The sequence below is a fragment of the Lactuca sativa genome, chromosome 4 (genome assembly GCF_002870075.4).
Source record: "Lactuca sativa cultivar Salinas chromosome 4, Lsat_Salinas_v11, whole genome shotgun sequence".
Classification (NCBI taxonomy): domain Eukaryota; kingdom Viridiplantae; phylum Streptophyta; class Magnoliopsida; order Asterales; family Asteraceae; genus Lactuca; species Lactuca sativa.
Genome location: NC_056626.2, coordinates 183,867,073 through 183,877,492, shown reverse-complemented (window position 1 = coordinate 183,877,492; position 10,420 = coordinate 183,867,073).

Sequence of the window (10,420 nt, the reverse complement as noted above, 5' to 3'; positions counted from 1 at the left end):
ATCCTTGGCCGTAAACTCTCTTCCGACTCATGATTCTTGATGTTTCTAAGGCCTAAACAAGTTCAATCTAGTACATAACAAGCTAGGAAAAGAGTACTTACGATATAGGAGTTTGAAAGGGTCGGTTTTGGCCAAAAACACTAGTGTGGGTTCTTGGTGTTCTTGGTGAAACTTGAAGATCTATGAAAGCATGATTTTTTTGGATGGAATCATGAGAGAATGCTAGATTAAGAGGTGTATCAACAAGTCAAGGAAGAATACTTACTAGTTTTGAAGATCTAAGGTGAAGATCGGGATGATAGTTGAGAGAGAATGAGGGAAAATCGGCCAAAGAAGGAACGAAATGGAACAAATGGCCAACACTTGATCATATAAGGTGAGTTTACGACCCACATGGAGTTTAAGGCCGTAAACTCCAGCGTGGTGGCCGTGAACTCCTGGTCCTGGTGATTTAGGCTTGATCTTTGTACTAAAGCTTCAGCAGATAAACCCAAACACTTATCCCTTAAGTGTACAAGGCTCAGAACGCTCAAACCGAATCTAAATTGTGCTAAATGATAGCAGGAATGAGTCTGACACTAAGTTAAGTTGACTGACTGAGCTTTCAAAGTAGTAGAAAATTTCGGGTTGTCACATCCTTGGTGGTGTATCTGGCCTTGCTGCCTCGTTTTACTTTGGGCATTCTCTAGAAATATTCCCTTATTTGTTACAGCCATAGCACACCCTCTTATTGGATGCACACTTGCTGGCGTAATGCCATGTCTTTCTATATTTGTAGTAGGTCACCTCCTCGCTACATTTCCTGAAGTGTTTCTTTTTACACTTCTCGCACCACTTAGCTTCACCTCCTCCTCCAGACTTTGAGAATTTGATTTCTTTGTTGGAATTTGAAGATCCTTCATACTTCCTTTTCTCGCCAACTTTAGCTTTCTCCAGACCCTTTTACCTAATTTGGGTCTCAACATTCCTGGCTGCCCAGATGACGCCTTTCAAAGTGGTTGCTTGCTTGACCATTGGACCAAAGTCTGTTGGTAATCCATGGGAAAACTTGTTGACCTTGGAGAGTTCAGTTTGAACTAGGTAAGGAACAAGCTTCATTTTCTCCGTAAAACTTGCAGCATACGCAGTGACACTCATCCTTCCCTTCTTCAGATTTTGGAATTCATTTTTGATCTCCACAAGATCTTGCTCAGAGCAGTACTACATTTTTAGTTGCACCAGGAAATCTTCCCAAGACATCTTGCATGCTTCTCCCTTGGGCAGCGTATTAGCTAGTAGCTTCCACCAGCTCAATACTTCAGACTTTAATAGAGGAACCGCAAGAGCGGTCTTCTTTCTGTTGCTACATTCACAACTCTCAAACATTGTCTCCATCTCTGAGATCCATTCCATAACTTTTACCGGTGTTGGGATTCCAGAAAGACACGATGGTTTGGATGTCATGAAATCCTTGTATTTGCATCCCCATTCGTCGTTTCCTCTGTCTTGGATATTCCTTGTAACCATTGGCTGTTTACTTTGGCCAACGGTCCTACTGTAGTTTCCTTTCTCCGACTGTCCATCATTCAGCTCGGGCTGTTCAATAGGTAGTGTAGGTTCGTCCCTATTTTCTTGCAACATTTCCCTCATCTCTTCTCTTTGCTCAGCTAGCATAGCCCGAATCATGGCTTGTACTCCAACCATTTTAATTTGGTTCCGGTCTAGCTGCTGTTACTAGTACTTGCTCAATCACTTGGGGGTAAGGCTGCTGATTCCTATTTCCGTTTGCGTTTCCAACTCCGCTTCGGCTTCTTGCCATTTTGATCTATACACCAAATCAGACGTTCTGTGTGTAATGACTAGAATTAAGATAGGAAAGATTTTATTTACAATCGACATGTAAATCTCCCAATCACTCCGAAAAGTTACATGCCAATTCTAATACCGCAATCAAACACTTAGAAATCTAAACAAATAAAATTTACAGATCCGGTCGGCAACAAACCATATATCCGATCAAACGATATCATCAAAAAGAATCACAAATCATTTAGCACATAAAAGCATGTTAGGCATCTTCCCTAAATAAGCTAGTGCTTGTGTCTATTCAGGTGTACTACCTAAAATATACTAGTCACACTCCTCACGATCATCACTTTGCATTCTAATTTTAAGTCTAGAAATAAATCCTTATTCCAAGTTCGCTTAAGCTAATGCTCTGATACCAACTATGACATCCCCATTTACAAGGCCAGAAAAGACTGATTTGTTTATGCTTTGTTTTGAAAATCAGAGTATCATTTTAAAGAAAAATGTTGCGAAATTTGTTTCCAGAAAACATGATAAATATGTTATCAAAGCATTTCCGAAGAAATGTATTTTATTCATTTTAAGACATTGGGATGCCATTGTCAATACAGAAACATAAGCATAAACAGACCTTACATTCATTTACACTAGAGATTCACATCTTCTTTTATCTCTCAGTGTAATATAGCCTCATATCAAAACCTGTGATACAAATAATCTGAGTGGGTCAGGTTGGGAAACCTGGTGAGTACATAGGGTTTTCAACCCAGAATAATATAGTTATTATGCTTAAACATCAAACAATCAACCCAATTACCCATCTGCATTATCTTCTTTACTTTTAAGGTTCTAACCCGAGAATCAGCTATTCTTCGTTCATTCATTCCTAAGGAATAGGCACAAAATCCATCGTCGCCAGGGTTAATACGACAGACACTAAGTCTATAGTCGCCAGGGTTTATACAATAGGCACTAAGTCCATAGTCACCAGGGTATATACATTAGGCACTAAGTCCATAGACGCCGAGGTTTATACAACATGCACTAAGTCCATAGTCGCCAGGGTTTATACAACATGCACTAAGTACATAGTCGCGAGGGTTTATACAATATGCACCAAGTCCATAGTCGCCAATGTTTACTTATATCCCTTTTCATCCCTCCTCATTCATCTACCCATTTTTTACCCAACATATTCATAGATACAAAATACATATACAGTTTAAATCATTTAAAACATGTATAAAATCGTTCATCCAACATAGACAGCAAGTATTCAGATAATATGAACACATAGCATGCAATTTATATAAAATACTTCATATCTATGTGTAAGATGAAAGTAACTATGCACTTACCTGTTAAGGTGGTGATTCTAAACTCAGACAACGCTTCCCTTCTTAAAAACAATTTCCTTTGATGAAACCTAGTATTATTACCACTAGAGTGTAGTCTAATATTCATCGAGACTAATTAATAGTTTAGTATTATTATTATTATATAAGCATTAAAAATACTTTTCAACTACTATGTACAGACAGGGGCCAGACATGAAACACCGGAGGGTAGTACCATTTTGGCATAATAGCACTTCTGAAATCCAACAACCCAAGCGGCCCTTCAAATAGGATTCCTCGTACCGCATATGGTTATAAGTCATAATAATAGCCCCAAACACTTATTATAATTTCATAATAACAATACTAATATTAAATATAAGTTATACTTAAAGTAATGTAAGTGTATCTCACTTACAGGGGATTTTGCCAAAAATCGGGCTCTGTGCGGGCAGAGCTTTTGAGCCGAAAAGCTCTCGTTCTCAAAGCCTTCGGGCGCTCCGGGAATTTTCCTCTAGTACCTTGAGGTTACTAGGGATTTAGGGGGTTTGGGAGGTTTAGAGAGAAGTTAGAGTGAGAGAGAAGTGGGTTTTGGTGTGAAGAATGAAGGCACTCTCGCATGGTATTTATAGGCTAAAACACAACTCAAATCATTGAGTTAGGCCTCCAACTCGTCGATTTGGGTGCCACATGTCACCATATGGTGGCAAGACTTGTGGAGAAAGCAATGGCTCAGATCGTTCCACGTCACCCCCTTCGCAGTAGCACACTCCTGACTTCTAAACTCCATAACGTTCGCATACGAGCTCCGTTTTTGATGTTCTTTATATGAACGCGTAGGTATTGACAAGATCCACAACTATCCTTTTGTATCCGTCGGCTAATTCTCGACCGATTTTAAATTTAACAGTATGAGAAAATTACATTGTTAAATGCCCGTTTAAAATTCATAACTTCTACATACAGACTCTGTTTTCGTCTGTCTTATTATCGTTGAAATCTTATTAATGAGATCTTGAGTTCTCATTTAGGTTGCTTCGGCCAAAAATCAATCGATCTAAAATTCGAATTCTGGATTGTGCACTACTATGCCAAATCTTAGAAAAACCATAACTTCCTCATATGAAGTCAGATTTGGGCATTCTTCTTATGAAAGCTCTTGGTTTAACGTATGCTACGACTTTTGTTTAGATTTCTAAGGCTAAAAAGTCTTTAGCGTAAAATCACTTTTTACGTCACATAGTGTCGTGCCGGTTTTGTCACGAAACATCAACATGCCATAACTTCTTCGTTATAACTCGAATTTCGGCGTTTTTTATATGTACGGAACCCTTGTGACATATACTACAACTTAATTAATATTATATACTCTAAATAATATTCTACCAAAAAGTCATTTTTTGACGTTTATTGTCTCTAAATTTACTAGCTCGAATCAGTGGGTGTCAGAAATCAACAGAGTATGACATCCAATGCTACTGTCAAACTTTGACAATATAGAGTATACATTTTGTATGTGTTTTGCTTCTCCCTTTTGTTTCATAGCAAAACAGTTATCAACCCAAGCCAATTTTTTACACTTTAGTAAGTTAGAACATTGTTTCTTATGAGTCGTATATTATCCATATGTAGTACAAAGGTGACACTAGTGCTCCAACTAGTTTTTACACACACACACACACATATATATATATATATATATATACATACATACATATACATATATATATATATATATATATATATATATATATATATATATATATATATATATAACTCATCTTCATTTCTCGAAAATTCAAAGTCTTCGAATTCTCTTATCGAAGCAAATATTCCAAGTGCTCCCACTTTCATTGAAAAATACATATGGCTCATATTCATTTCTCAAACTCTTTTAATTCTCTCGTTGGAGTAAAGATTCCGATTGCTCCCACTATCTTTGACATGTATATGCCTCATTTTTGTTTCTTGAATTTCAAACTCTTTGAATTCTCTCATTGTAACAAAGATTCTAATTATCAGATTTTTGTTTCGGTCCATAAATGAAATTCATAAGCTTACACATCCTTCACATCCTATCTTGGTTTGAATATGTGTTTGTTCGTATCTATGCTTTTCGCTTCTTAAAGATTTACATATACTTAACAGTTTTATGTGCAAGTGTTTGATCAACCAAGTTTAACATGTATGGACTAAATCCCACTCTCCATGGCTTCCTTCTATCTTGTGGCCTTTAGATCCTACCATAGTTTCTAATAGTTGGCACGCTCTTATTGTAATCTATAAGTGATTATTTATCTTAGTAATATATTATCTATATAACTAGGTGTACGATGCCATCTATCAAATCTATAAGGAAGAGGTGGAGGCATGATAATTTCTTGAATAGGTCTTTCAACCTCGAATACAGTGCTAGGGCCAAATTTAGTTTATTCGTTGGTTGACTATTGAAGCTTATCAAGATCAATATAACATACACTACCCTTTTTGGATATTATCTCCCTCTCTTGTTCTTAGAGGTATTGTTAGACAACTACCCAAAAAGGCTTGTTGGGACATCCAACGAGATAATACATCTTTATTCTAAGTTCTAGATTGTCGAGCGTCTCATAAAGAGCGTAAGCCTCATAATATTAGTCTTCCATATGTGCTAGTGATGAATAAACCCAACTCCACATATCAAAGAGTATCTCATAAATCTTATCAGTTGGTGCAAGCCTAAGGACTCTTGTAACACTATTCTTGGTACAATCATTGTAGCTTGTAGATCTTGACCTTCAATAGCTTGATGGCCCAAATGTTGCACCTATAGTGAGTCATAAACACGACAAAGCAATAGAGGATTATGGAAGAGAGGTGAGGAAGCACTAAAATCAGTCGGTATTCCTTCTAGGGTTCAAGTGGCCGATTTTGGGAGTCTTAGGGGTTCCTTTTATAGCTGAGCTACAGGGTTTCAGGTAAAACCCTAATCTGGTTGCTTAATCCTCAAGCAACCCATAAGGTCCTTCTAGAAGACCCTATGGACGAAATCTATGTGGACTTCCTCATAAAATTCGTCCATCCCTTCCTTAGGGATCCACAAGCCCAACTTTGAAATTATCACATAATTACAATATCAGTCCCCTTAATTTAATTAGTCTCTTTTAACCACCAAATTAATTTTCGATCAATACTAATTAAATAATATGATTTCTCAATTAATATATTATTCTTAATATATATATATATATATATATATATATATATATATATATATATATATATATATATATATTAATAAATCACAATTAACTTTTTTCTCAATAATTCATCCTATAATATTGCTATGGTGCAGGCAACCCAAAAGGACCATGCTACTTTCGGGTCAAGTACATATCAATTATAGTTATGAGCTTAGACACCTAATCCAACAGATAGAAGTATCTTATCCTATTTCCCAGTTGATTCTTAACTTCGTATTATGAGAGCACTGAACACCTTAAAAGGTTTTGGACTTATGTTTATTCAGATAAACATGTTCATACCTTTTTGAAAGAAATGAAGTTGGTCTTACCATGTATTGTATTAATCTGAGTAGTCCATTAGTGTGAACTAATTCCAACAAATATTCACATCACCAAGTGACGTATTTGTCATCTATCTTGATAAATAAGATTTGCATTTATCATAAGACTTGCAATCAAATGATTTCCAAAATCCTATACAACTAGATATTTTAGTAATGCGTTTCTTATTTATATGACCAAGACTATGATCCTATAAATACATTTCACCTAAACTTTTTGATGTATTCAAATTAGCATGTATTGTGCCTAATTTTAAAAGTCCATTAGGTAAACTAATTCCAACATATATTCGCACCATAAGATAGTCTTTTGTCATCTATCTTGACAAATAAGACTTGAATTTATCATAATAATTGTGGTTAAATAAATTTCAACTAGATATTTGGTATTGCATTCTCATATACATATCCAAGAAGGCGATCGCACAATAATACATCTTATTCAAATATTCAAATTAGCTTTGAACTATTGTCACTATACTAGTTTCATAGATTTCATGACTTTCTTTTAAACATGTTAAAATATTATACATTTGAATAAGTTAGAACAATATCGTGAAACATTATATTAACCATTTAAATCATTAGACCATAGACTAAACATTTAGGGAGAACGAGTTGTCTTTAGATCATATGAATAGTAGCAAGGGCTTGATATCCATGTTTATATTTTCCTCTCTATGTTCTAGTCTTTTTTACTTCATTTTAGTTATTGCACATTCATGCAAATGTCAGTACTTATGAAAGTAATATTCTAATGGTATTATGAATTTATACATATAACAATAAACTTTAGTGGATAAAATTATAGACATCATTCAATATTAATTTCATTCTATTTTGTTTCATTAATCCTTAAATATGATCACCAAATTCAATAAAATTATTTGAGCCTGCACAAACGTCCAAGCAAGGAAGGATCTATAACCCTTCCATTATTTAAATATTAAGCAATTACAAATCAAACCTTGTACTTCTAATTAATTCTAATTGAACCAAAATGAATTCAAAATTAATTCTAAATCAAATTAATCAATTTCTAATAAATTTATTAATCATAATAAATTAATAAATCATTTTGTCATACTCCAAATGTCACTATAAATAATTTCTATTTATGAGGATAACCCAGAAAGGACCTTGCTTTCAATTACAAGAATACACCAATTTAGTTATGAGCTTATACATCTTAATTCAATAGTCTCGCATGTGGATAAGTCTATAACTACAAATGCAAGCATAATCTTGAACCAAACACCAAAGTGTGCTTTCTAAATCCACTTCCGAACTCTGACTTATATCAGACATTTTCCCTACGATAAGTGATTAGTTATCCATTGTTTTTCCTGATATTGTATGGACACGAGACATGGATTTATATATATATATATATATATATATATATATATATATATATATATATATATATATATATGTATACTCTTGTAACATATATAGGTAAAATTTAAACTATTTAAATTAAAGTCTTTATTAACTGAAATTGCATTCGATGAAGCAATGTTAATAATTAATAAAAATTAAACATTCAAAATTATAATCGTAATTAAAAAAAATATATTTTAATAAAATAGGTATATCAAAATTTTGAAAAAATCTTTAGGTTTAGTTTCTTGAAAAACAAGTTATATATGAAACTTATTGAGCAAATTAGGGTTTCAAAAGTGCCAAATCGCTAGAAGCAAGTCGCGCACTAGAGGTGGTGCATCACGCCCTTCAATGCTTAAGGTATCTTTTTTGTTTTTAGTTTTAGGTTATGGTCATTAAACCTTAACTTATGGAAAAGTAAAACATAAAAAGACCTAAGAAACGAAATAAAAATTTCACACCCTTAAACCCCAATTTCGAAAAACCCTATTACATAAATAGTATTTAACTCAAATCAATTTGGATCCAGTGGTACAAATAACTATGGACTAAGACTCTTATACCATTGAAAGTATTTAGTCACACTAAAACATGTTCATAAGCATCATAAGAATCATAAGCATATAACATTAGTCTCATGTGTTCATGCAACCTATAAGGATCCTACAGTTCATTCTAGTATAGAAACTATAAGATGAATCAGAAACAAGCATACCTCTTTTGTGTCTAGTGATATCCTTGCATGAGATCAAGTTCTTTCTACCTTTGCTTCGATGCCAAGGATCCAAAGTATAATCCCTCTAATGGAATCACACCTAAGAACACCAGCTGAACAATGTGAAAAATCGTATGAACTAGGAAAGGAAAAACAAAATATATAAACCCTAATAGGTTTTATATTTTGTCAACCTTGGGAGAGGCAAAGGGAGAGCAAATTTTTAGCATGAGAATGAATAATTATGGTTTGACCCTTAGCTCTCGAGCTTTCAATTTCCATTGAGAACCAGGAGTCGGCTTCTCTGACTGAAAAATTGATCCGTATGGTGGCGACTAAAACTAGTGTTAAAGACCTTTCCCTCACAATCCTCCCTTATGGTGCCTCGCTGCACTTACCAGATGAGATACTATCGGGTCGAAACCTAACTAAGATAAGAGTTTAAGTTCTTGTTGATGGGATCCATTCGGTTTTGATGACGACTTATCATCATCCCAAATGTGTATCCTCATGAGAACTACACTTAGTGGGTGTGCACATAAGTGACGAGGTCCTCCATGACATATTGTTGTCTTGTAGTTTGCTTGAGAAGATAAAGCTTTTATATTTTTCTAAGGGCCTCAACACCATCAAAGTTAAAAACCTTGTTTGCCTTCACGAATTACAAATAGTTACAATGGATACAGGCTCTACTGGTTTTGAAATCAGTCATGTCCCAAGTCTCCATGTCATGGGCTGCAACGTGCATATGAATGGAATGTCTAGACGATTTGGACCATTGATCAAGGACCATTCAATATCATTAGGAAGCAACGTCACAGACTTAACTTTAGGTGGGGGTGTGATAAGGGACAACGCATCTCTGGACATGATCATCAAATTGGGATTACCTTTTTTGAAAGTTTGACCCTTGATATGGACTGTTGGATGTTGGGAAGCTTTCATTTCACATGTGCTTCCATCAAGAGATTTTCGTTACTGTCGTGCCCATGCATGCTTGTAGACGTGGTACATGTTACTGCTCCAAAATTACTTTTCTTCTCCTTCTATGGTGAGACAATGCATAGTCTCTTGTTTCCACACTCTATTATGGAGCAAATCGACTTTTGTCTGGGACTCAACATTGATCGTGTAACATCCGAAATTTCAGGTAATATGTTTCTTCTTTTTATTTCAAGTTTTGTGGAAGAACTCGGCGATTTGGTGTGTAGACTCGCCAAGTAGAGACGCGATTCCTCACCCGGATTAATGACCGGACTCGACGAGTCGCATTGGTGGACTCGGCAAGTCCGTGCTGTTTAATGAAACCCTAATTTCTCGGGTTTGGGACCTATTTATAGGGACTTATGGTCGTCATTTGTGCTCACCAGCCCCCAGAGCGAAACCCTAGTGAGCTTGAGCGTTTGGAGTGAGAGAAGGAGCCATTGTCTACCTTGGAGGTGTTGTCTAGCAAGGAAAAGGAAGCTATAGCCAAGAGGAAGCAAGAGGGTTAACTTCCTGAAGATCTGAGGTCCAGAACATCACGTTTGAGGTACTATTTTCGAACCATTTTCTATTGTGGTGATGTTCATGTTGATTTAGGGCTTATTGAGCCCTTTTTGTGACTAGATCTAGTGCTCCCATGGTCCC